This window comes from Rhinolophus hipposideros (genome assembly GCF_964194185.1).
Source record: "Rhinolophus hipposideros genome assembly, chromosome: 15".
Lineage (NCBI taxonomy): Eukaryota > Metazoa > Chordata > Mammalia > Chiroptera > Rhinolophidae > Rhinolophus > Rhinolophus hipposideros.
In genome coordinates, this window is record NC_138061.1 from 52,227,957 (window position 1) to 52,254,597 (window position 26,641).

The following is a 26,641-nucleotide window of genomic DNA, read 5'->3' on the forward strand; positions in this document are numbered from 1 at the left end:
CACCACTGGGGTGGGCCCAAGGAAAAGGGTAAATGTTATGCTGTAGCTCATGGTAAGCTCATGGCAATTCTCTCCATCCGAGGGAAGTGCAGAGAGCACTGGAGAAGGAGTCTACAGCCCTGAGTTCTAGACCTGGCTTTGCTGCTGAGGGATATGGACTGGAGCTTGCTGTCTTCATTTGTATCAGGTGGCCACTTAGGTGCTACCATAGCCACAATTAGGTAAAAATTACTTTCACAAAGAGTCTAGAGCCCCAAAATGAAGCTTAATTGAATGTAAGTAAGTTTTTGCTCACAAACACAAGGCAGGTCCACTGTAAGTGTATATAATGGACTGGGGCTGTGAGTATGTGTGTAAGACACACGTAGCTCTATGAACCGCACAGGGCTAAGAGGACATTCCTCTGCTTGCTCTTTCATTCTTTATCGTTTGGAGAGCCAGACAAAACAGGGCCTCTGTGACTTTAGACACATGGATTAGCTTCTCTGTGCCTTGGTTTCCTCTTCTGTGAAACGTGAGTAATCAGTAGGGCGCTGTGAGGATTGGGTGGGAGAATGCACATTGAATGCCGGGCATGGACTTGTTACCTAGGAAGTGCCCAATAGCCCCTCAGTGTTGCTGCCATTTCTTTCTGCGTTGTCTCTTTCTCTGGGGGGAAAGGTGCTCCACACCCATCTCCCAGATGCCAGGGCCCTTGTACAGGGGCAGGGCTGAGAAAGAAGGGATGTCCTCATCTCCTCTGCCAGAGCCTCCCAACCCCCAGCAGATGTGCAGACTGCTTTGGGTTTCTCAAACTCCCATCTCTGGGAGGGAGTGTGATCCTGGAGTGTCATGTTACCAGGTGTGGAGGCCCCAGCTATGGGGCTGTGACCCTGGACTCTGTCAGTGGGTCAGCTGGAAGGACACCAAACAGGCTCTGGGACTTTCCAGTCTACTCACCCTGACCCAGTTTGCCCTCTGCCCGCGTGGCTCAGAAATGCCCCTCCTCACAGCTGGCTTCTGGTCCTTGTACAAGGGGGGGTCTGGCTTTCTCCTTGTGCATCTGCTGGTGACTATCTGGGAGGTGGCTGCCACCTGCCTGCTCCCTCCCATGCTCCTGCTCCCTGGTCCTGGCTCTGGGAGGTTCTGCTTCTCTACTCTCATGCCTCTCCTTGCTCAGGTGACTCCTCCCACTCACCAGCCTCTGAACACGTGCACAGGATGTTCTCTTTGTCCACCTTTCACCTCTGTCCCCTGATCCTGAAGGACTAATGGAGCTACCAGCTTGGACGCATGCTCTGCCCTCTCATCCTGTCTCCTGACCCTCTGGCTGATCTCTCCAGCCCACCCTGCACCCCTCCTTCCACTCCTCCTTGTCCTGGGCTCGTTTCTGTTTACTTTCTCAGTTGCCTATTGTCCTACCCCTGCTTACCAGGGTCTGGCCTTGTGACCACTTTCTGGACCTTTGACTTAAGGCTTACTGAGAGTAGGCTGAACATCAAACTTTGAGCTGGGCAGCGATGAGTGGAACCAGGTCCTCTAAGAAAGTCGGGACTCAAGGCTCCCTGGGTTCTGCTGCTCTCTGTGGTGACAGTGTCCTCCTCTCTGCCCAGCTTCTCCTTCGCAGGGACATGGCTGCCAAATCTGTGACCTCACATCAAAGCCCATTGAGGACAAAGGATGTCTCTCCCTGGTCTAATTTAAATATCTTGGGAAGGACTTAGTTATCCAAGGTTGGGACACATGCTCAACTCTGGATGCAGCACTGTGCTGAGAAGACGGGGTCCTAGGAGAGGCCAGGCACAGGCCACCCCTGCCCACTCTTGTGCACGTTAGACAAGGTGTTATCCGTACTGACCTGGCAGGGGCGGTACCATGATCATGGCAGGTGTTATCCAGAAGGCAGGTGATACACCAGCCTAGGAAGGATGACTCTCCTGCAGGTGGAGATGGTCACCCCAACATTCCATCACTAGCAACATGTGCAAGCAAAGCCATATGGGGCACTGGGATCAGGCACACACAATGCTGCCCCACTGGGGATTTGTCTCGAGAGAGACACAGTCATGTTTGGAGCTAGAGAATATTCTTTTTATTTTTTCCATGAACCAGGAGTGATTATTGCACAGATTTGGCCAAGGTTCCCTTGGGTGGCTCCAGCTGAGGGTAGGCTAAGACTTCTGGCCCAGGACTTGGGTGGGTGAGATGAGGAGAAAGTGGAGGGAGAGTGTCTACACTTGGGCCTCAGAGCTGTGAGATGCTGTTGGGAGCCGGGCTGCAGGCGAGTCCTGTGCCGTTGGGTCCCACATTCAGGGCCTTTACCATGCCATCCTCTGTCACCATGGAGAACCTCTTGAACAGTCCATTCCCAAACAGTGGCAGCAATGAATCCCCTAGTAACAAATCTGTCTCCTTCCCAAAGGTCCCAGTGGAGTCAGCCAGGAGCTAAACCCTTGCCTTCTGTGTTGTGGGCTGTCCCTGCCTCACCAGTCACAGACATTGTGGACACTCAGACATGCCACCCCACTGGACTTCTTTGGCCTGTAGAGCCCCAGCCTGCTCCACAAACCTTTGCAGGTGGGCCTTAGGACAGCCTAGGATAAAGGAGTGTGTCGAGGCCTATGATCGTGTAGAACACTTGTCTGGAAGAAACTGGGGTCAGGAGAAAGAGAATTCACTCAAGGTTTGAATTCATGGTTGGAGGACTAAATGGGAGTCATTGAAAAGAAAGCATTTTTCGCTAAACCTGTGGTCTCAGAACTCTGAAAAGAGGGCCTGTGGGGTGGGTCTTCCCTGTGGACACAACCCCCACACTCTTAGTACTTCTTGCTACCTGGTGGGGTAGAGTGGATTTCTGAGGCCAGGAGGGGTGGGAACAAGGATTGTTTATATGAGGGGCAAGGCGTGGGTTTCAAATTGGGATTACACCTGTCTGGAAAGAGAGCCACAGTAGAGTAATAACTGAGTCACCAATATGAGGTGTGATCAAACAATATGGTGAATGTTTAAATATAAAAAAATTCATTACAGTAAAAGACACAGTGCCATTAATCCCCCTCAAAATACTCCCCCTCACTTCAAACACACTTATCCCATTGTTCTTGCCACTTTCTGAAGCAGTTCTGGAAGTCCTCTTTCCTGAGTGTCTTTACTTGCACTGTTGTGGCTGCCCCGATGTCCTGAATCATTTTGGCTTTGTGGTAGAGCCAGAAGTCACACGGCGCCAGATCCGGTGAATAAGGTGATGAGGATACACCGTAATGTTTTTGTCTGACAGAAATTGCCACATGCCAGAAGCGGTGTGTGACATGGAGCGATGTCATGATGGAGGGTGATTTACTGCACACTTTAAAATATACTTTCTCTCAGCCATAGCTCACACCCTACTGACCGCACTGAACAAGTTGAAACTTGTCACACACTGTTACTAAGGTTCGTTGCACCGCTTCCCGCATTGCAGACCCCTGCCTTTCCGCTGGATGGCACTCGGCAGCAGCATTCACCGCATTTTGTGAGCACAATGGAAAGGCTCCATGTGACACATTGCTTCTGGTATATGGCAATTTCTGTCAAATAAAAACATTACGGTGTGTCCTCATCCACCTTATTCACCGGATCTGGCACCATGCAACTTCTGGCTCTTCCCTAAAGTGAAAATGACCATGAGAGGAAAACGTTTTGAATCGATTCAAGACTGAGGCAGCCACGACAGCGCAACTAAAGACACGAAAGAGGACTTCCAGAACTGCTTCAGCAAGTGGCATGAACGATGGGATACGTGTGTTTGCGACTAGGGGGACTATTTTGAGGGGGATTAATGGTAATGTATCTTTTACTGTAATAAATTTTTAAATTTAAACATTCACCGTAGTTTTTGATCACACCTCGTGAGAGAAGCCCTAGACTTCCCTCATGCCCACAGTCCTCTTGCCCCTACTGTTCAAGTTGCATAACAAACCATTCCAAACCATTTTATTATGTCACAGAGTCGGAGGGCGAGGATTTTGGATAGGGCACAGTGAGGATGGTTTGTCTCTGATCTCAGCTGGTCCGACTCAAAGGCTGGGAGATCATCTGGAAAAGTCTCCATTCACATGTTTGGTGGTTGATGCTGGCTGTCAGTTGGAACTTGGCTGGGCTGTGAGTCAGACACTTCCATGGGCCTCTCCATGTGAAGTCTCTGCATGGGCAACTTTGGGCTTGCTCATGGCACGCGGCTGGATTCTAGGGACAGGCAACCCCAGAGAGTGTGCGGAAGCTGCGTGGTCTTTTCTAACCTAGCCTTAGAAGTCATGCAGTGTCACTTCTGCCACATTCCATTCATGGAAACAGTCACAAACCAGATTAGCTTAAATGGGAAAACAATGAGCTGCTTCTTCTTCATGGGGAGAGGCAAAGTTACCCTGTAAGAAGTGTGTCTGGGATGGAAGATGTTGTTGCGGCCATCATTGAACATGCAGTTGACCTTTGAACGAGGCAGGGGTTTGGGGTGCTGACCCTCTGCACAATCAAAACTCCACATATAACTTTTGACTGCCCCCAAACTTCACTAATAGCCTGCTGTTGAGCAGAAGCCTTATCAATACCATAAATAGTTGATTAACACATACTTTATATATTATATGCGTAGGTATTCTATACTGTATTCTTACAAGCTAGAGAAAAGAAACTAGCTAAGAAAATCATAAGAAAGAGAAAATACATGGACAGTACTGTATGTGTTGTAAAAAGTTTGCATATGAGTGGACCTGCACAGATCAAACCCGTTGTTCAAGTGTCAACTGTACCCTTGAACCAGCCACACATTTGAAAAACCTACCTGCCACACCCATACATTTAGGAAGATAAGGAGAGCCAGTGGCAAACAGAGAGCCTCACACCCACTTCACAGAGAGAACAACTGAGGCTGCAAAAGTCATTGAATTGAAAAAGGATCCTAAAAGCCCAATATCTACTCAATTTTGGCATTCTTTCTATAGGGTCCCATGGAACTAATAATCTAGTCTCTGCTTGAAAACCTAGTGATGTGGAGAACATTACAGACGGGCCCATTCCAGTTGCTGCACAGCTGGAATTGTAAGAAAGTTCTTAGACTGTGATAAAAGCTCTGTCCCTGTAAGGTCTTCTTACTGGCTCTGGTTCTACCCCTGGTGAACGAGGACTGGACAGGATAGAAGGAAACTACATTCTTGGGTACTCACTCTGTGTCGGACCTGTGTCTGGGGCTTTCACAGCTGTTTTACGGAGAACAAGCAAGTGCCAACCTTTCAGTATTTCCATCCTGAGATCTTTCCCTATTCCTCAACAACCAGGTTTCCCTACACTCATCACCTTTGTTACACGTATGTTATAATTTCTCAGAATTCTTAAGATATAATTTGAACGTGAAGTTCTAGCCTAACGTGGCAACGTGGCTCTCTCTTTTTTAAGTGGCCACATCATGGTTGGCTCATCTTAGGCTTGCAGTCAACTAAATACCCGCTATCATTTTTCACTTTTACTGTTGCTGTGCCTGGTCTCTCCCACGACATCTTTGTCCAGTGACCTTCTCATCAGACCAGAATTTGAATGAGGATAACTATCCAGAGGCCCATTGCGGGCCCCTAAGGACTTCTGATCAAAAGGGTGTCTGATGAGTGGGACTTGTGGCCACATTCATGGTGGACCAGGGGTCAGCTTGAGCTCTGGATTCCAGCTGGGCAGGCAGTGGGGACAGACCAAATGGGCTCATTCAGAGGCTGAGAGGACCGCTCATCACCGAGTGCCTGTCCCCTACTTGCTTGGGTATGGGGACAAACCACAGGAATAGGGAAGTGCCATTTCTGACAGGCTCAAAAGTGCAAGTCACTTGGGCCTGGCCTGGGAACTGCCTGGGACAGCCTGACGGCCTGGCATGAGGGGTGAGATCACACGCAGGACTGTTGGGAGGAGAGAATCACAAAAGGCCCACTGCAGCTCTCATTCTCATGGGTCTCAGTGCATTCTTATTCATGTCCAGATCTGTAAAAAAAGGGTAGAAGCATTTATTTATTTTAGGTGAATCCTCCTAAATTGACATGTCCCCTGAGCTCCAGTATGAGGACTCTCTGGGTTTATGTAAGTGACATAAACAAAACTAAAACTAGTTTAAGCAAGAAAGGTAATGTATTAGCTTATCTGCTGTGAAGGCCAAAGGTATAGTCGACTTCAGGCTTGACTAGCTCCAGGAACCTGAAGTCACCAGACTTCTCATCAGTGGGCTCCATTGTACTGGTTGGCCTCACTTGTTCCTATAGTAATTTGGTTTCTTCAGGCAGTGACAGCCATGGCGCTGGAAATTTGGGTGTCCTAGCCTTACAATTCTCAATCAAAAAGGACTGGAGAGTGTCTCTCTTTCAGAATTAATCTATAAAATCCCAGGGAAGGACTCTGATGGGGCTGACATGGGTCACATGCCTGTCCTGGGCCAGTAGTCATAGGTAGAAAGGTGGGATAGAATGATTAACCAGATCTGGGTAATATGTCCTTTCCAGTGGCCAGCTACCTCACAGACATCCAAGGGCAGCAAGCAGTACAACCAGGCCTCAGGGGACAGGAATGGACAAGTCAGGAATTGAGGCCATGCTGTTTTCTGGGTCTACCTGCTTCTTTTTACCCATCTCCTCCTCATTTTCCTGCTTCCCTTGGAAGATCAGCTTTTCTTTTTTCTCCTCAACATGTACATGGCTCAGAATGGCTGCTCCAGTCCCAAACATTACATGACTTTCAGAAGCCAACACTACCTGTGGCTGAGTTCAAGGAAGAGAGAATCTGATTGGTTGTAGGGATAGTTATTCACTAATGGACCAATCAGCTGTGGTAATGGGGAGGCTTATGTAGTACAAACATGGCCTCTGAGGTCTTCCCTTTGAGCAGGCCTGGTAGGAGCAGTTCTTTAGAGAAGGCAGCTGTGGGTAGGGCAGGCGTTTCAGAACAAGATGTCTCGGTAGTCCCAGGTGACCCAGAGAAGAGCAGAACATGGCACCATCCCTGCCCTGAAGTAGCTTCAAGTCTAGCTGGGTAGGTGAGATGCTCATCTGAGCCAGTAGTCACAGAGTCTCAGAATCTCAGGGGAGGACAGGGGAGGACAAGGTCATTGTGAGCCAGGACAAGCACCTGCCTAGAAGAGATGGGATGGAGCTGGCCTTTCCAGGTGTGCAGAAAGGAAAGGACAAGATACTCTAGAGTGTGGAGCAGATAGTGCCTCAAAAGATCCTTCCTTCTTACACCTGAGCAGAGCACCTGAACCAATATGCAAATTAATTTAAAGTAGGGACTTCTCCCATGTTGTGAATAAAGAAATAGAGGTTCAGGAAAATTCTGGACCTGTTCAAGTTCTCATGGTATGACCCTGGCTTCTCACCATGGGTGTAAAGGCTCTTTCCATGAGCCCTTGCTGGCCAGTTAGGAGTGGGCCTAGCAGAGGTAATCTGTGTGTGGGGGTGGGGGAATGCCCCACCTTCACAAGGGTGGTGTAGAGGCTCAGCCCAGGAAAATGTGGCCCAACTAAGTTATCTTGGGAGCCCTGGAGGATCCAGAGAATGGCTAAGGTCACAGGCATCTCTTCGGGGACCAGGGTGAAAGTCCAGCCAATACCCTTTGTCTGGGCAGATTCCATTTCCTGTTGGAGGAAAAGGAAGAGATCTTTGTGTTTCTCTGATGTTTTTTCCCTTTCAGACAGATCAGAAATCAGATCCCGTCAGATAAGCCCGGCTGCAAAAAAAGAGGCAGAGGCCGATACAAAGAGACAGGTCCCTTGCCAAAGTCACACAGGAAAACACCCAGAGAAACCCCCTCCCCTGCAGAGGAAGGAGGAGCGGTTCAAGTACGCCTTGCTTTCCCCAAGGGCCTCACTTTAACTTTTAATAATATTTCAAAATGAGGTTTTACATACAGTAATTGTACTATTTTTGCATCTGGTTAAAAGTGACAAAATTTTAAATAGAAACTGAGGCTTCACACTTCTCACTCTGACGTGGCAGCTTCATTGTTTCTGGAAGAGGCGCCCTACGAAATGGAGGTGGCCTCAACCTCAACTGACCTCTGAGCAGCACAGAAAGGAGTCACAGGAGAGCAGAGGATTGAGGGGAGGAGAGGGAGGGAGGGAGGGGAGGTGGGGAAGGGAGAGAAGCAGGGAGAGAGTGGAGAGGAAGGGTGGCAGAGTCAGGAAAGAAAGAGGAAAACCCAGAGAGGAAGAGAGGGCCCCAGTGAGAGGGAGTGAGGGGAGAGGCAGGCAGAGGGAGAGGGCAAGGTGACCGCCGGTATCAGTGAGGGGCCAATTGTCAAGGTTCTATCTGCACAGTGATTGATGGGAGCCTGGGTTTTTCTGTCAGCCTGTCACAGCGCAGGAATGTTTAATGTTCTCATTATTGGTTACGCTGTTGTGTATATTTCTCTGTCAGCACCGCGGACCCAGCTGAACTGGCAGAGCACTTCAAAGGCCTGCGGGTCATTCATCATCCCCATGACGCTCCGGCAAACGCTCAGCTTCAGCTCCGCGCCAGGGATTTGTTATGACTTGCGAGCGGGCTGACAGACAGGGCTGTGGCGGCTGCGGGAGGGGGACGCGGGAGCACGGCACGCAGCCCTTTTTGTCACTGGGCAAAAGCCAGTGCCCAGCGCCCTGACTCGGCAGCTCCACGGGCCAGGCGGTGTGGACCAGCCAGGGGTGACCCTAGGGGGCCGGGAGGACTCCAAAGAGAGACAGGGGCGCGCCCCACCTGGGGTCCCAGGGCCCCCCCAAACGCTTCCCGCGTGCCCCACCGGCACCCTCTCCCTCCAGTCCCACCCTCCTCCTCTTGGCTGGCGGTGGTGGCTCCGAAAGTTGTGCTGAAAACCTAGAGGTTGGGCAAAAAAGCGAAACTTGCAACCGTCCGGGGCCCGGGGAGGGGCGGGCCGAGCGGAGCGGAGAGCAGGAGAATATCGGAGCTTTGTTTCCTTTCCCAGGCCGTGACATGATTAATCGTTTTCTTCTGATCTAATTTTGGAACATGAAAAACAGCACATTTGTCTTGAAGAAAAATGATGTGCCGAACTGCGCAGATGGAAATTTCGAGCAATGAGAAAGATTAAAGTGAAACCCCACTCCTTAGACCTAATCATGAGTTGTAGATTATTCTGTCGGCCCAGCCAGATGGTAGCTCTGATACCACAGCCCCTTCTTATATTAATGAATACTAGACTGTTATATTTGACTTAGGTAAGTGAAATGTCTATCAGAGCTAATGGACTGCCAGCCAGCATAACACATGTTGTACCGCTAAGGGTCCTTGCTGCATTTTTCATGTTTTATACTAATGTAGAACATTTTGTTTCCTACTGTTTTTCATCATTGTCACTGTTTGCTAAATATTTTCACATGGAAGGGGGAGGAGGGAGACAAAGTCAGGAGGAAAAAGAACCCCCCTCCAAACTTGTGTCCAAAGCTAATTTCCTCCCGTTGGGCTTGGCTATAACTCTGCAAGTAAAACAGTCACCCCGAGCAATGCGTACAGGAACTCAATAGTAACGTGATTAAGTTCCTAGTCAACAAGACTACACTCGACTGTATGTTAACAAACCTAATTATAGCCCCGTGGTGATAAATTGGGCCAGGGCCCTTGCTGCACATCTCTGAGGTCGTATCTAGAAGAGCAGCTTGACCTTCTTTCTTGTCCCAGGGGAGAGAATTGTCCTGGAGAGGGGTCCCAGGCCCAGCTTGGTGTAGGGGCTGTTCCTCCCTGACACAGTTATCCAGACCCTGGGGAGGGTGGGCAGGTGCCAGGAAACATTTCACAGCAGAAGGTCAGAGGTATGAGCCACTGGGCAGTAGACTTTCCTGGATGAGCAGGGAAGGGTAGTGGTTTTGGAGTAATTGGCCCCGTTCATGCGGTGAGAGTGTCAGGATTCCCAAGGGGAGTATTCCGTTCCCACCTCATTGGTTCCATTTAGGCCTCAGGACCTGGTGGTTCATCTTCTCTGGGCCCAGTAAAGGGCGACTCAAACCCTCCTCCTTTTTCCAGATGTCTCGTCTGTGCCCTGGTGAGGCCCCAAAGGCTTGCTGCTCAAGAGGAAATCCTGAGTGACTTGTTTGTGAAGAGCCCAAGCCTGGGTGGGGATGGTGTAGTGGAGAAAATGAGTCATGGAGATGGAATCTGAAAGCTGTTTGGGGACAGATAAGATGGATGCAGTTAGATGGACATCTTCATGGAGTGGTATCTTGAGAAAAAAATGGAAAGAAATACATAGAGCGACACCCAGACATGAAACACTTGGAGAGAGATAGAAGGAAGACAAGGAGACCAGGTCTGACAATTATGTTCATGAACTTGTTGCAACGATGTTGCTAACCTTTTTTGATATCAGAGGGATTATTCATTATGAATTTGTACCAACAGTTAACCAAGTTTACTATTTGGAAGTGCTGAAAAGGCTGCGTGAAAAAGTTAGACGATCTGAACTTTTCACCAACAATTTATGACTCTTGCATCACGACAATGCACCAGCTCACACGGCACTGTCTGTGAGGGAGTTTTTAGCCAGGAAACAAATAACTGTATTGGAACACCCTCCCTACTCACCTGATCTGGCCCCCAATGACTTCCTTCTTTACCCAAAGATAAAGGAAATATTGAAAGGAAGACATTTTGATGACATTCAGGATATCAAGGGTAATATTACAACAGCTCTGATGGCCATTCCAGAAAAAGAGTTCCAAAATTGTTTTGAAGGATGGACTAGCTGCTGGCGTCGGTGCATAACTTCCCAAGTGGAGTACTTGGAAGGTGACCGTAGTGATATTCAGCAATGAGGTATGTAGCACTTTTTCTAGGATGAGTTCACGAATCTAATTGTCAGACCTCGTACAGAGAAAGACACAGAGGTAAGGAAATGCGGATACCAACAGAGCAGATGTCCCATGAACTCAGAGAAACTCTTCTCGCTCCAGCCAAAATGAGCTCCCTGAATAGCAAATTTGCCCCCTGCTTAAAATTCTCTTTTGGCTGTGATCCTCTAGGAGTCAGTTCAATGTGTTGGTTGGGTATAGAGGACCCTTTTCTGTCTACCTTTAGCCTACCTTTCTTGCCTCATCTCTCACCTGTTCTCAACGATGAACCTTGCACTCCTGCTACATGAGCCTTCTCAGCGTCCCCCCCAATGGCAGACTCTTTCAAAACAATGTGCTTTTGCCTGTGTTTATCTGTTTACCCCACTCTTATCCCACTCCCCTGCATTTTTCCCATGGCAAACTCCTGTTCATCCTTCAACACCCACCTCTCATGTGTCCTCTTCTGCCACACTTTTCTGACATTCCCCAAGAGCCATTTTGGGCCCCCACAGCATTTTGTCCATATCCCTGGGAAAATGTTCTCCAGGGTGCACTGAAAAATATCTGTTTACATATCGCTCCCTCGACACCTCTCTTTCTCTACAACTATTCCTCTGTTCATTTATTTGCTCACTTGTTCAAGAAATATGTATTGAGAACCTACTATATGCCAGGCACTGGGGATTCAATAATGCACAAAATCCCCTGCCCTTGTGGAGCTGACATTTTGGTAGCTATACGTGTGGGTGTGTTAGTGAGGCTTCTCTGTGGTGAGAAACAGAAACCCACTTAGGCTAGCTCTAGTAATGGTGGTTGTTGTCAGAAAGTGGCAATAAAGGGGCAAAAAGCTCATGGGTACCTAAGAACAACTGTAGAGCTGAGCCTCTCAGCTTCTGTAACTCATAACTGGCTCATTTATGGCTCCGCCCAGCCCCTAATGCCATTTAAAAAAAAACACTTTAATTGTGGTATAACATACACACAGAAAAGCACACATGTCATAAGCATACAGCTTGATGAATTTTCACAAACTGTTACCCACAGTGAGGTTAAGAAACGGAACGTTCAGTATGTCAGTACCCCCATTTGCCGTCCTTATTGTTTTATTTTTAAAGTAATTTCCCACCCCAACTTCTCCCCCAATATTTACTATGATACATTGATTTCTGTTTTCGGTAGGTTTGTTTTTTTGAACAGCTTCATCGAGGTAAAATTTACATACCATAAAATCACCCCATTGCAAGTGAACAATCCAATGATTTTTAATAAAGTTATAGAGTTGTGCAACCGTGACCACAATTCAGTTTTAGAACATTTCCGTCATCCCCCCAAATTCTCTTGGGCCCATTTTCAAGTCAGTATTTAGTTCCAGCTGCAGCCTTAGGAAACTGGGACATTTAGGACGGTGATCCACTTGAAAGAAATATAACAACTTTTTGAGACACAACTCACATGCCATCAAGTCCATCCTTTAAAAAGGTGCGATTCAATGGCTTAAATATAATAGCAAAGTTGTATAAATATCACCATTGTCTAATTCCAGAACATTTCATCAGATGAGAAAGAAACCCCAGACCCACTAAGGTTCAGTCCCCACACCGCCCTCCATCAGTCCCCGGAAATCACTAACGTACCTTCTATTTCTATGGACTTGCCTATTCTAGACATTCCATGTAAATGAAGTCATACAGTACGACTTTTGTGTCTGGCTTCTTTCACTCAGTATAATGTTTTTAAGATCCATCTATGTTGAGGCATGTATGAGAATTTCATTCCTTTTTTTGGCCAAATAATATTCCATTATACAGATTTACAAATTTTGTTTATCCACTGATATTCATTTGGGTTGTTTCCACTTTTTGGCAATTATGACTAATGCTGCTACGAACATTTGTACGAGTTTTTCTATGTACATATGTTTATATTTCTCTTAGATATCTATCTAGTAAGTAAGTAGGATTGCTATGTTATATGCTAACTCTATGTTTAACATTTTGGCTATGACCCATATGAAGTTAATTTTTGTGTATGGTGTGAGTTATGAGTCTAAGTTCATTTTTTTTGCATATGGATATTCAGTTGTCCCAGAATAACTTTTTAAAAAATCATGAATTAGCACTGGATTTTGTAAAATGCTTTTCTTGCATCTACTCAGTGAGATTATTGAAATTTCCAGTTATTATTGTCGAATTGTCTATTTCTTTTTGAAGTAATCTTGTGAGTTTTGTCCTTTATTCTTTTAATATGGTGTACTATATTAATTAATTTTCAAATATTAAGCCAACCTTATCTTCCTTGGATCAATCTATTTATTCATGGTGTATAATCCTTTTTATATGTTGCTGAACATTTTGTTAAGGATTCTTGCATCTGTGTTCATGAGGGATATTGGTTTTCTTTTTTTATGATATCTTTGTCTGGCTTTGGTTTCTGAGTGAATCTGGCCTCCTAAAATGAGTTGGGAAGTATTCCCTCTTCCACTATTTCCTGATTTTGTGAAGGATAGGTATTAATATTATTTCTTCTTTAAATATTTAATACTTGATTTACCAGTAAATCCATCTGGGCCTAGGCTTTTCTTTGTGGGAAGATTTTTAGTTACAGTTTTCTTTGGGAAGATTTTTAGTTTACAGAAAAAAAACTTTCAGTTTTATTTTTCATTGTAAGTCTACTCAGATTTTCAATTCTTCTTGAGTTAGTTTGGTAATTTGTATATCTCTAGGAATTTTCCCATTTAATCTTAACTGTCTAACTTGGTAGCATAAAATTATTCATGTATTCTCTTATAGTCCTTTTAATTTTTATAGTGTTGGCAATGATGTATCTTCCTTATTCTCTGTTTTGATAATTTGTATTTTCTCTCACTTTCTAGGTAGTCTGGCTGAGGGTTTGCTAATTTAGTTGACATTTTCAAAGAACCAACTTTTGGCTCCAGTGATTTTTCTCTAATTTCTCTTTTGTTGATTTCTGCTCTAAAGATGTTGTTTAATTTGCAAATTTTTGGCATTTTCCATATTTGTTTCATTATGGATCTCTAATTTAGTCTTGCTGTAGTCAGGGAACATACTTTGTATGATTTCAATCTTTTTAAAGTTGTAGAGACCTGTTTTGTGGCTCAGCATATGGTTTATCCTGGAGAATGTTCTATGTGCTCTTGAAAATATAGTTTATTCTGCAGTCTTTGGGTGGAGTGTTATAGAAATGTTAGTTAGGTCAAGTTGGTTGATAGTGTTATTCATGTCTTATACTGTGTTTCCCCGAAAATAACACCTAGCCGGACAATCAGCTCTTATGTGTCTTTTGGAGCAAAAATTAATATTAGACCCAGTCTTATTTTACTATAATATAAGACCGGGTATAATATAATATGATATAATATAATTAATATGATATGATATGATATGATATGATATGATATATATAATACTGGGTCTTATATTAATTTTTGCTCCAAAAGATGAATTAGAGCTGATTGTCCGGCTAGGTTTTATTTTCGGAGAAACACATTATGTCCTTTCTGATTTCCTGTCTGGTTGTTTTATCAATTATTGAGAATGGGTTGTTGAAATTTCCAATTATTGTTGAATTTTCATTTTTCTCCTTTTAGTACCATCGGTTTTTGCTGTATTTTTGGGCTCTCTTGTTAGGTACACATACATTTATAATTGCTACTTCCTGATATATTAACAATTTTATCATTATAAAAATTTTCCTCTTTATCTCTGGTAACATTTTTTTATCTTAAAGTCTATTTTGCCTGATATTAATATAGCCACTCCAGCTCTCTTATGATTAGCTTTTGCATGAGATATCTTTTCCCATCTTTTTACTTTCAGCCTATTTATGTCTTTGAATCTATGGTGTGTCTTTTGTTGATAACATATGGTTGAGGGTGGCTTTTTTATTCAGTTTGACAATCTCTGCCTTTTGAATGGGGTTTGTATACCATTCTTTTTTTTTTTTCATTTTTTCCATTTTATTTATCCAACTTTCATTCAGCACACTGCTTAATATGTATCTGGAAATGTACTAGGCAATGGGGATATAGCTTTTACATGCATTTTGTGGATTTAATGGATTAATTAATTTGAAACACACACAACAATGCCTGGCATGTAGTTAGTGCCATACACGTCTCTGATACTATTATTATTGTTCTTATTATCTCATAACTGAGGTCCAAAGAGATGAAATTATTTGCCCAACATGATATATTTCATCAGGCATACCTGATTTGTGTTTGGCTCAGAATTCTTACTCATAACACAAACCATTGTATTATGCTTCTTCTATCTTCTTATGAGATGAGCAAAGTAAGTACAATTATACCCGTTTGACAGATTGAAGAAACTTTGACTCTGAAGAGTCAAGGACTAGCCAGATTCTATTCACTTTTAATGTAATTATTGATATGGTTGGATTTACACCTGACATTTTTCTGTTTGTTTTCTATTTGTTTCATTCCCCCCACGCCCCGTTCTTCCTTTACTGCCTTATTGAGTGTTAAATAATTATATTTTTAAAAAATAAATATTTAAATTTCTCTCTTGGTTTCTTACTGTATCACTTCAAGTTATTTGTTATTTTCTCAGTGGTTGCTATAGGGATTGCAATATGCATTTTAAGTTATTACAATCTATTTCAGAACAATACTACCTTAATTCTGGTAAAATACAGAAACTGCATTTCAGTACATCTCTCCTCTCCTTGTGCTATTTTTGTCATATATATTTTACCTATATATGTTGTAAACACAACAGTACAATATTATAATTATTTCTTATTACAATCTTGTGTTTTTTAAAGAAGTTAATGAAAGAGATGAGAAAAAATATACCTAGGGAGTCGTTTATATTTATTCACATATTTGTAATTTATGATATTCTTCGTCTCGTTTTGTGGATTTGAGTTATTAGTTGGGGTCACTTTCTTTTAGTCTTAAGGACTTCACTTAATATTTTTTTGTAAGTCAGGTATGACAGGGACAAATATTCTAACTCTGTTTACTTGGGAATTTAAAAAAAAAATTTATTGGGGGACAGTGTGTTTCTCCAGGGAGCATCAGCTCCAAGTCGTTGTCCTTCAATCTAGCTGTAGAGGGCGCAGCTCAGCTCCAAGTCCAGTTGCTGTTTTTCAATCTTTAGTTGTTGGGGGTGCAGCCCACCATCCCATGCGGGAATTGAACCAGCAACCTTGTTGAGAGCTAGAGCTCTAACCAACTGAGCCATCCGGCTGCCCCTCCAGCATCTCAGTGGCAGCTGGTTGTCTTCAATCTAGTTTTGGAGGGCACAGCTCACTGGACCTTGTGGGAATTGAACCGACAACCTTGTTGTTTAGAGCTCGCACTCTAACCAACTGAGCCATCCGGCTGCCCCTATCTGGGAATATTTTTATTTCACCTTCATGTTTGAAGGGTTATTTTAGCTGGATATGGAATTCCTGCTTGAATGTTTTTCTTTTCTTTTAGTACTTTAAATAGGTTATTCAATGGCTCCCTGACCTTCATTGTTTGTAATGAGAAATGAGCTGTACTGTTCTCCTGTGCATGATGAATTGTTTTTTTCTCTTGCTGCTTTTGAGATTTTCTTTTGGTCTTAGGCTTTCAACAGTTTGTCTGTGTGGATCTAGGTGTGGCTCTCTTTGTATTGATCCTACTTAGAATGTACCGAGCTTCTTGGATGTGTAGATTTATATTTCTCATCAAATTTGGCAAGGTTTTGGACATTATATCTTATAATATTTTTTCTATCCCTATCTTTTTATATTCTCCTTTTAGGATACCCATTACAGATATGTTGTTACCCTTAATATCGCCTTACATCTCTGCACATGTGCACAGGCTCTTTTGGCCAGGGATGTGTGGCATCTTTGGCTGTCTTTGCTCTCTGCTGGACATGCACATAGCCTGAGGTCAACCCAGGATATGTAGGAAGCCCTCTTGGCTGTCATACTGACTGAAACTTCTTGATAACTCCCTGGTTAGTCCACCACTTATTTGCTTTTCTGAAACAGGCCTGAAACCTCAGATTAATTGAGATACTGGTCCTCTCTGCTTGCCACTAAGATGATCACTTCAACTGACAATGTTCCAAATCAAATATGCCCCTTCCAGCATCAGTGGTGAAGCTGCTGATTGTCTTGACATTGACAGAGCTGAGGTATGGGGAATGGGGTGGGAGCAGCCATAGACTCAGGCTGTTCTTACCCAAAGTTGGGTAGTTTTAATGAATAAATATTTCTTAGTTGTTGTATGTCATCGGTAGAATCCCAAAGTGCTGAAATATTTTTGTTTGTTGGTTTGGTGTGGGTTTTGTTTGTTTATTTTTAGTATTTTTTTGATAGTTGCTTTTTTGTGGGGAAATTTTTTGCGGATCTTGTGACTACATTATGCCAGAAGTGAGAATCCCTTTGGTATGTTTTTGAGCCTTTACTTCTGTTATTTCCTGAACATCTCTGTCCTTTGTATTTCGTGTTCAAATTTCCAATAGAAAGAATCTGATTGGCCCAAACAGGTTTAGGGAGTGTCCCTGCTCCAAGCCATTTCCTTGAAGGAGGTGTGAAAAGCAGAGGAGAAATTCAGGCAAAAGAAACTGAACTGTGTGAGGCCAGGGCCAAGTGTGTGACACAAATCTGTTCTTTGTGATTTCAGCCCCAGTGTAAGTGACCACAGAGATAGTTAGAAAGTGGTTCTGGGCAACCTCAGTGATATGGATGAGGGTTGTGTAAGGGTATGGGATAGTGAACAGCAAGACTGTTGGGTCCACATTATACCACTTAAGGCTAAAATAAGGTAGGCAAAATGGGCTTGACCAGACTGAAGTGCTCTTGCCTCACTCTTGTCCCACCTCAGCCCTGCCCCTGACTCTTCCTTTCTTCACTCCTGCCTCTTGAGTAGACACTCTAGTGTTAAATATGGGTCCTCAGATTCTTTTATGCAAGCAGCCATTCATTCATTTAATCACATATACATTCAAGCAGTATTTGATCACCTACCTTGTCTCCAGTGGTGTGCTAGTTACTGGGAATGTTACGGTGAGCAAGGCATACCCAGTCCTTACTCTCACAGAGATTATAGTTTAGTAAAAGCCAAGAAACCTCTCACCACAGATAATTAAAATGTCTGAAATCAAGATAGTTGGATTGCCAGTTTTGGTCTGTAGGAAGAAAGTATTTTGTATATCAAATGAATGGAACAGTATAAACAAGATGGCAGAGACTATGTTTAAACTACTATTAATAGTATATAACCTTTTGGGGTTGGCTTTTTTCATTTAGCATAAATCTCTGGAGATTATATTATGTATATCAATAACATGTTCCTTTTATCACTGCATAGTATTCCATGATATGGATGTATCGCAGTTTAACTATTCACCCATTGAAGGAAATCTGGGTTGTTTCCCCCTTGTTTGGCTATTATGAATAAAGTGCTATAAACATTTATGGAAAGGTTTTTGTGTGAACTTAAATTTTCATTTCTCAGTAGTACCAAACTGTTGTACAATCTGCAAGCCTTTTATTTCCTTTTCTTACCTTATTGCACTGGCTAGAACTTCCAGCACTATGTTGAGCAAGAGTGAAAGCAGACATTCTTGCCTTGTCAATTTATGGGGGGAAAGGATTAGATCTTTTATTATTAACTATAATGTTAGTTGTAGATTTTTTGTAGGTGTACTTTATCAAGTTGAGGATGTTCTCCTGTATTCCTATTTTTCTGCGAGTTTTTCTTTTTGTCATGAATCAATGTTGAATTTTGTTACAGCTTTTTTTGTGTCAATTGATTTGATGTGAAATACACCACAACATATAGTGACACTTCATAGTGATGAAAGGCTCAACCAACCAAGAGGTTTGAATAATTCTAAATGTATATGTATATAATAACATAGTCTCAAAATATTAAAGCAAACATTGACAGATTTAAAAGGAGAAATAAACCCTTTCCAATCATAATGAGTTAATAAAAATATTTCCCTTAGTAATTGATAGAACATATCAATAATGATGTAGATTTTTAATGAATAATACATATTTTATTGAGTCCTCTAAGTATCACATTTGACACACATAGAGATGATTAAGAGAGTCCAGTTTTTAAAATTAAACTCTTTATTTTTAGTTAATACAGGATGATCCTGTATACTCTTTAACGCTGTTTCTCTGAGTAGTAACATCTTGCAAAACTATATGACAGTATTATAACTAGGATATTTATATTGATACAGTCAAGACACAGAACATTTCCTACCCTTATGTTATCCTTTTATAACCACACCCACTTTCCTCATGCTCCTGTCCCTTCCTTAGCCCCTGGTAACCACACTAATCTGTTCTCTATTTCTGTAATTTTCTCATTTCAAAAATATTATATAATTGAAACCATATAGTATGATGATCATATGATTTTTTCTTTAACCTATTAATATGGTAGATTACATTGATTTTTAAAATATTGAACCAGCTTTGTATCCCTTCAATAAACTAACTCTATTTGGTCATGGTATATAATTCTTTTAATATATTGATGAAATCGATTTGCTAATTTTTTAATGGATTTTTACATCTATATTCATGAGGAATATTGTTCTATACTTTCTTTTTTGTGGGAACTTAGTCTAGTTTGGGTAACAGAGTAATTATAGCTTCACAGAAATGAACTTCTCTTTTCTAGAAAAAATTGTATAGAATTAGAGTTAATTATTTAAACATTTTGTAGAATTCTCTAGCAAAACCATCTAGGCCTGGAGATTTCTTATTTGGAAGTTTTTAAAATTATGAATTCAGTATCCTTAAGTTATAGGACTGTTCAAATATCTATTTCATATTGGATGAATTGTGGTAGTTAATGTTGGAATTGGTCTATTTCATCTAAGTCACTTCTGCTTTCTTTTGATTAATATTTTCATGATACATCATTTTTTAGTCTTTTACTTTCAATTTGGCTATATTATTATATTTGAAAGGAAATTTTGGAGACAGTGTACAGTTGGGTCATGTATTTTAATCCATGCTGTCAATCTCTGTCTTTTAATTATTGTATTGATATCACTTATATTTAGTATAATTACTGGTATGTTAGGGCTTAAGCCTACCATTTCATTTTTTGTTTTCTGTTTTTTCTTTCTGTTTTTCATTTATTATTTCTCCTTTATGCCTTCCTGTGGATTAATTTTTGAAAATTCCATTTTGATTTATCTATAGTGTTTTTGAGTGTATCTTTTTGATACTCTTGAGTGTATAGCTTTTTAAGACTACTCTAGGTATTACATTGTATATGCATAACTTGTCACAGTCTATTTTTGTCAGTTTATCAGTTTAAGTAAAGAATAGAGACTTTATCATCTTTTATGTTCCTTTACTCTCCCATTTAGAATTGTTTTAAATGTTTCCTTTACATACATTTAGAACCACTAGGATATTATTATAATTTTTAGAGAATTTATTTAATTATTTAATATAGTGTGATTTTTTTTTTTTTTTTGCCTCTTAATTGGAATATCTTGTTCACTTACGTTGAATGTAGCTACAAATATATTTGGGTTTACGCCTACCATTTTGTTTGTTTTCTTTTTATCCCATATGATATATATTCTATTTTCTCTCATTTCTTGTCATCTTTTAGATTAAACAAGTATTTTTATTGTTCTGTTTTCTCCTTCTATCTTGTTAGTTATAAATCCTTTTACTATTATTTTTAATAGTTACCTTAGCTTATTCAATATACATCTTTGATTTTTTTAAAGTCTAAGGTGAAATAGTACTTTTACCACTTCCCATACCATGCAAGGACTTTAGAATACTTTAACTCCATTTACGACCTCTAATTTTTATCATTTTATTTGCATGTTTTAATTCCATATATATTTTAAACAACACGTGATAATTATAATTTTTGTAGAAACAATTTTCGTTTTTCATTTGCCACAGTTTATATTTCATTTTGGGTTTTCTCTATATCCTGGTTGATGAAAAAATTTACATTTGGTAAACCTCATTCTTTGTTTTGTGCCATTCCATGGGTTGTGTCAAATGCAGAAAGTCATATATCCACCACCAAAGTCTTGATACAGAACAGTCTATCACCCCACAAATTCCCTTGTATGTCCCCTTATTATGAACTCTTTTCTCAACTCCAACCCCTGGAAATCTGTGTAGCCCTCTGGGTCTGATTTTTTTCACATGCCAAAATGCATTTAGGATTTATGCATGCTGTTGTACAAATCAATAGTTTGTTCCATTTGGTTGCTGAGTACTATTTAGTTGTATGGTTGTACTGTCCTTTGTCTACCCATTTGGTAGCTGAAAGACATCTGGGTTATGTCCAGTTTGGAGTGATAATGAACAAAGTTCCTATAAATACTCATTTATAATAAGGATAAGTTTTCATTTCTCTTAGGTAAACACCTAGGAGTAGGATTGCTGGGTCATATGGCATATGTATGTTTAATTTTTTCAGAAACTGATAAGTTGTTTTCCAAAGTGGGCCAACCATTTTGCATCTCTACCAGCAATATTTGAGGCTTTCAATTACTCCGCATCTTCATTAGCACTTGGTATTGTTGGTCAGGCTTTTTAATTTTAGCCCTTCTAATAGGTATGTAGTAGAATCTCATGGTAGTTTTAATTTGCTTGTCAATAATGACTAATTATGTTGAACATCTTTTCATGTGCTTGTTAGCTATTCATATATCTTCTTTGGTGAAATGTGTGTTCAGAACTTTGGGCATTTAAAAAATCGGATTGCTTGTTTTCTTTATTGTTGAATTTTAAGAGTTATTTATATATTCTGTATATGTCTGTGTCAGAAATATTATTTGCAAATATTTTCTTCCAGTCCATGGTTTGCTTTTGAATTCTCTTAACAGTGTCTTTTGTAAAGCAAGAGTTTCTAATTTTAACAAAGTTCAAATTATTATAACAATAAATAATAATAATTATTATTTTTGTGAATCATGCTTTTGTGGACTGTGCTTTTAATATCTTGAAACTCTTTGCCTAATGTAGGGCCATGCTGATTTTCTTCTGTATTTCTACTGGAAGTTTTATAATTCACCTTATACATTTAGGTTTATGATCCATTTTGTGTTAATTTTTGAAAACATTTTGTTATATTGAACTGTAATTCACATACCATAAAATTCAGTCTTTTAAAGTATAGAATTCGGTGATTTTTAGTATATTCACAAGGTTGTGCAACCATCACCATTATCTAATTTCAGAGCATTTCATTATCTGAAACAGAAACCCCAGACCCATTAGCAGTCACTGACTGTTTCCCCTTCCCCAACTTTAGGCAACCACTAATCTACACTTTGTCTCTGTAGATTCTTTTACTCAGCATGATGTTTTCAGGGTCCATCATGTTGTAGCATGTATAGGCACTTCATTCCTTCTTATGGCTGAATAATATTCCATGGTATGGTTATATACATTTTTTTTTCCTTCATCATTTGATAGATTTTTGGGTTTTCTCATTTTTGCCAATTATGAATATTTGTGTACAAGTTTTTGCATGAACACATACTTTTTAGTTATCTTTAATATATACCTAGGAGTATTTTTTGTATAAGGTGTGAGCTGTGGATTGAGGATCTTATTTGTTTTTCACGTGGACATCTAATTTTTTTAGCACCATTTATTGAAGTCGCCATTCTTTCTCCATCGAATTGCCCTTGACCTTTGTTAAAAATCAGTTCAGTCTATTTTTAGATTGTTTTGTTCCATTAATCTATGCGTCTATCTTTTTGCTAATACCAACTATCTTGATAACTGTAGCTTTATAGTCTTGAAATTACATAGATTAAGTTTTCCAACACTGTTCTTCTTTTTTAATTGTTTTGGTTATTTTAGATCCTTTGCCTTTCTCATATACATTTTAGAATCAGCTTTTCAGTAGTTATTTTAAAAAGTATACAGAGCTTTTCATGGGAATTGCATTGAATCTACAGATCATTCAGGGGGAGGTTGCAATTTTTTCAGTCTGATCCCTCCAATTTATAAACATGGATTATCTTTCCATGGCCTTATGTCTTCTTTCATTTTTTTAAAATCAGTGTTTTGTAGTTTTCAACACACAGATTCTGCACATATTTGTTAGATTTATAACTGAGTCTTTTATTTTGGGGCTGCTATTGTAAATGCCTGCATTTAAAATTTTGAATCCAATGTTCATTGCTAGTATATAGAAATACAATAAGGTTTTTTTTGTATGTTATATATCTTCATATGTTTTTTTTAAAATACAATAAGTTTTTGTATATTGACCTTGTATCCTATGATCTTGCTAAACTCACTTATTAGTTCTAGAAGCTTTTCTTGTAAGATTCTTTTAAATTTTCTATATAGACAGTATATTCATTTTAGTTTTACATATACTTTGACCCTTTCTATTGCTCTTCAACCCTTCCTGAATATCTTTGATTTCATCTAGGATCGTTTTCCTTCTGCCTGGAGGACTTTCTTTAGTTTTTTTGTTTTTGCTTTTTTGACATAGATCTGTTGGTTAAATATTTTAATTTTTGTTTGTCTAAAACTGTCTTTATTTCCACATTTCTGTAAGATATGTCATTCTAAGTAATTATTTTCTTTCAAAATTTTGAAGGTATCCCTCATTGTTTGTGCCTCCATTGTTTCTATAGAGAAGTCAGTTGTTATTACTACTTTGAAGGTAATATTCTTTTTTTTCTCTGTTTTGACTTAGAATGACAAAGTCTTTCAGCAGTTTTACTTTTATGTGCCAAAGGTGTGGAAGTGGCTTCCTTTGTATTTATCCAGCCTGGGCTTCTTAGCATTTCTTGAGTATGTGGCTTGGTGTTTTTTGTTTCTTTTGGAAAATTCTTAGTCAATCATCTCTTCAAATATTGATTTTGCTCTATTTTCTCTCTCCTCTCCTTCTGGGTCTCCATTTACACATATTTTATGCCTTTTCACTCTGTTCCATATCCTTAACTTCTTTTCCAAATTTTCCATTTTTTTCTCCCTTTGCTTCAGTCTGTTTTTTCTAGTGACCTATCAGTAGTTTTCTAGTTGTCGCTTCAATGGTGCCTACTTCTCTGTTAAAACCATCTATCCAGTTCTTAATTTTAATTATTGTATTTTTCGGTTTTAAAATATCTACTTCATATTTTTGGTAGAGTCTAGTTCTCCACTGAAATTCGCTACTTGTTAAAGGTATTGATGACAGTTATTTTAAAATTGTATCTGATAACTCTCATATGTGAATCACCTGCCAGTCTGTTTTTGTTATTTTGTCTTTCTGATTTTTGGATGCTTGATCTTGTTTCCTGGTAACTTTTTCTGATAACTTTTGATTGAATGATGGCAATTGTAGATAAAAAGAATTATAGTGGAAATTTGAGCTTGAATATCATCTTCCTCCAGAGAGGGTTTGCTTTTGTTTCAAGTTAGGGTCCAATCATTTTAATCTAATCTTAGATTGAGCTGCTTTAAATCTGTGCTTCAGCTTTTGTGACAGCTCATCTATTTACATATCCTAGAAGTAAGGTTAGTCCTTTCTTTTAGGCTATAACTTATCAGGTGTCCCATCTGCAAGCTGGGGATGTTTGCTAAGTTTCCTACGCTTATGACAGCCAAGAATTCTATTTCTTTTTAAATCCTCAGTCTCAGGAGACTGAAGAATATCTACTCAGTTTCTGGGCCCCTCAGATTTTTGCTTACGAATCTGCAGATGCCTGGCCAGACGTCAGGTTCACACGAATGCACTTCTTCTCTTGATGATCTTGGCCTCTCAAGTCTTCAGTGTTCTGGTAACATGGTGTTAAAACTTGCTTTCTTGGTTGTTTTGATGGTCTCATACAAGTTAAACCACCATATCCAGAAACAAACTGAATAGATTCAAATCTCAAGTCCATCCTTTACTTGCTTTGTGATTATGAATAAGGTATTAACTTTTTGAGCTTCACTTTTCTGTTCACTAAAATGGTGATAATGACAGTATCTACCTTATAGGGTTATTATGATGATTTAACAAATATATATATAATATACTTTAAAAATATACATACTTTAAAAATATATTATATATACTTTAAAAATATATAATGTAATCTATAATATAATATAAATATAATTATAATATAGTAAATATAGTATAATATAACCCAATATAATGAATATAATGTAATTTAAATCTTAGAAAAGTTTCTGGAGTCTAAGAAATGCTGTACTGCTATTTGCTATGATTATTTTTACTTGACTTGGTCTTCTTTCCAATTAGTATTGTTTTCCATTGTATTATGTCATTTGCACATTCTCAATAGGCTCCACTGGCTAGTAAATGAAGTCCAAACTCTACATCTGTAGTTCTCAGTCTCAGTAGATATTAGAATAACCTATGATAATTTAGAAACTCTTGAAGTGCAATTTGAACCAGGCCAATTACATCAGAATTTTTGAGGTAGAATACAGATATCAATCAATATTTTTTAAAAAAATGCCAGGTGATTCCAGTGTTCAGCCAAGATTGAAAACCGCTGCTTTACTTCCTAGCTTTTAAGGTCCCTTATAATCTAGCCCCCACCAACCTTGCTATCCATCATTTCTCTACTTCCCTGTGTGGGCAATCTGTGATAGCACGCCAATGCTCTCAAGGCCCAGATTTCCACTGTATCATCTCCTCTATAAGGCACAAGGCTCAGGAGGCTGATAGTTTCTCTTTTCTTCCTCCCTCCGTGTGGTGGGGGTAAGGACATAGGCATGTGCCTCTCATCTTGTGTCCTCCCTTGTGGTCTTCATTCCTTTACTTAACTTTGATCTGTTTCATGGCAAATTTTGCCTTTTTTGTTTCGTCCTTCCTACTCCTCTTTCTCAGACCCTCCTTTCATCTTTCTTTGTCCAAGACTAGGGTAAACCGTACTCCTGCCTAAATGCACACTCTTTACCTGTTTCCCTGGCCTTGTCAACAGGTAGCTTGGCACAGTAGCTAGAATCCAATGATAGGGCTCCAGAAACCTCGCCTGCCCTCAGGAACAAAGATTGACCTACGTCATGCTCATCTCTACCTCCACTCCTTTGCTTGTGCTACCCTCTACCTAGAATATTTCCCCTTCCCCTTTCTCTGCCAATTTTCAATCTATCCAGCCACCACGTTTCACTTATTCCATGAAGCCTACTCAGCATCTCCTGCGCACACTGTTCTTCCACCCCTCTCACATTCCTCCTACTCACCGTGTCTGTTCCATACAATCTTACCTCCAAATTATATATTGGCCTCCAATAGAGGATCTGGGAACACAGTAGGAATTCAATACTTAATATTTGCTTGTTAGACTCACATGAAATTGGCAGAAAGAAGCCTCAGCTCAAAATTCCCAAAGTGATTCTTCCTTCTTCCAAAATAATAATAGTAAGAACATGGGTTGATAGGGATAAGGTAGGGAATTGCATTCATATTTCTATTGCTACATAACAAATGACCACAACCCTAGCAGCTTAAAACAATACACATTTATTATCTCACAGCTCTGTAAGTCAATAAGTCCAGGTGGCTTGACTAGTTTCTCTGCTTGGGATCTCACAAGGTCAAAATGAAGATGTTGGCCAGGCCGAGATGTTATCGGAGCTTCCAGGGAAGAATCCACTTTCAAGCTCACTCAGTTTCTGGTGGCTGTAGGACTGAGGTTCCCTTCTTGCTTGTGTTGACTGGAAGTCACTCTCAGCTTCTAGAGGCCACTCTCAGGTCCTTCCACATGGCCCCTTCCTCTCAGCAACAGATAAACCTCCCTTAGATTGAATTCCCCTCACACTCTGATGAATCTCTCTGACTTCTTGTTCTGCTACCAGCTGAAGAATACTCAGTGCTTTCAAAAGGCTCACCTG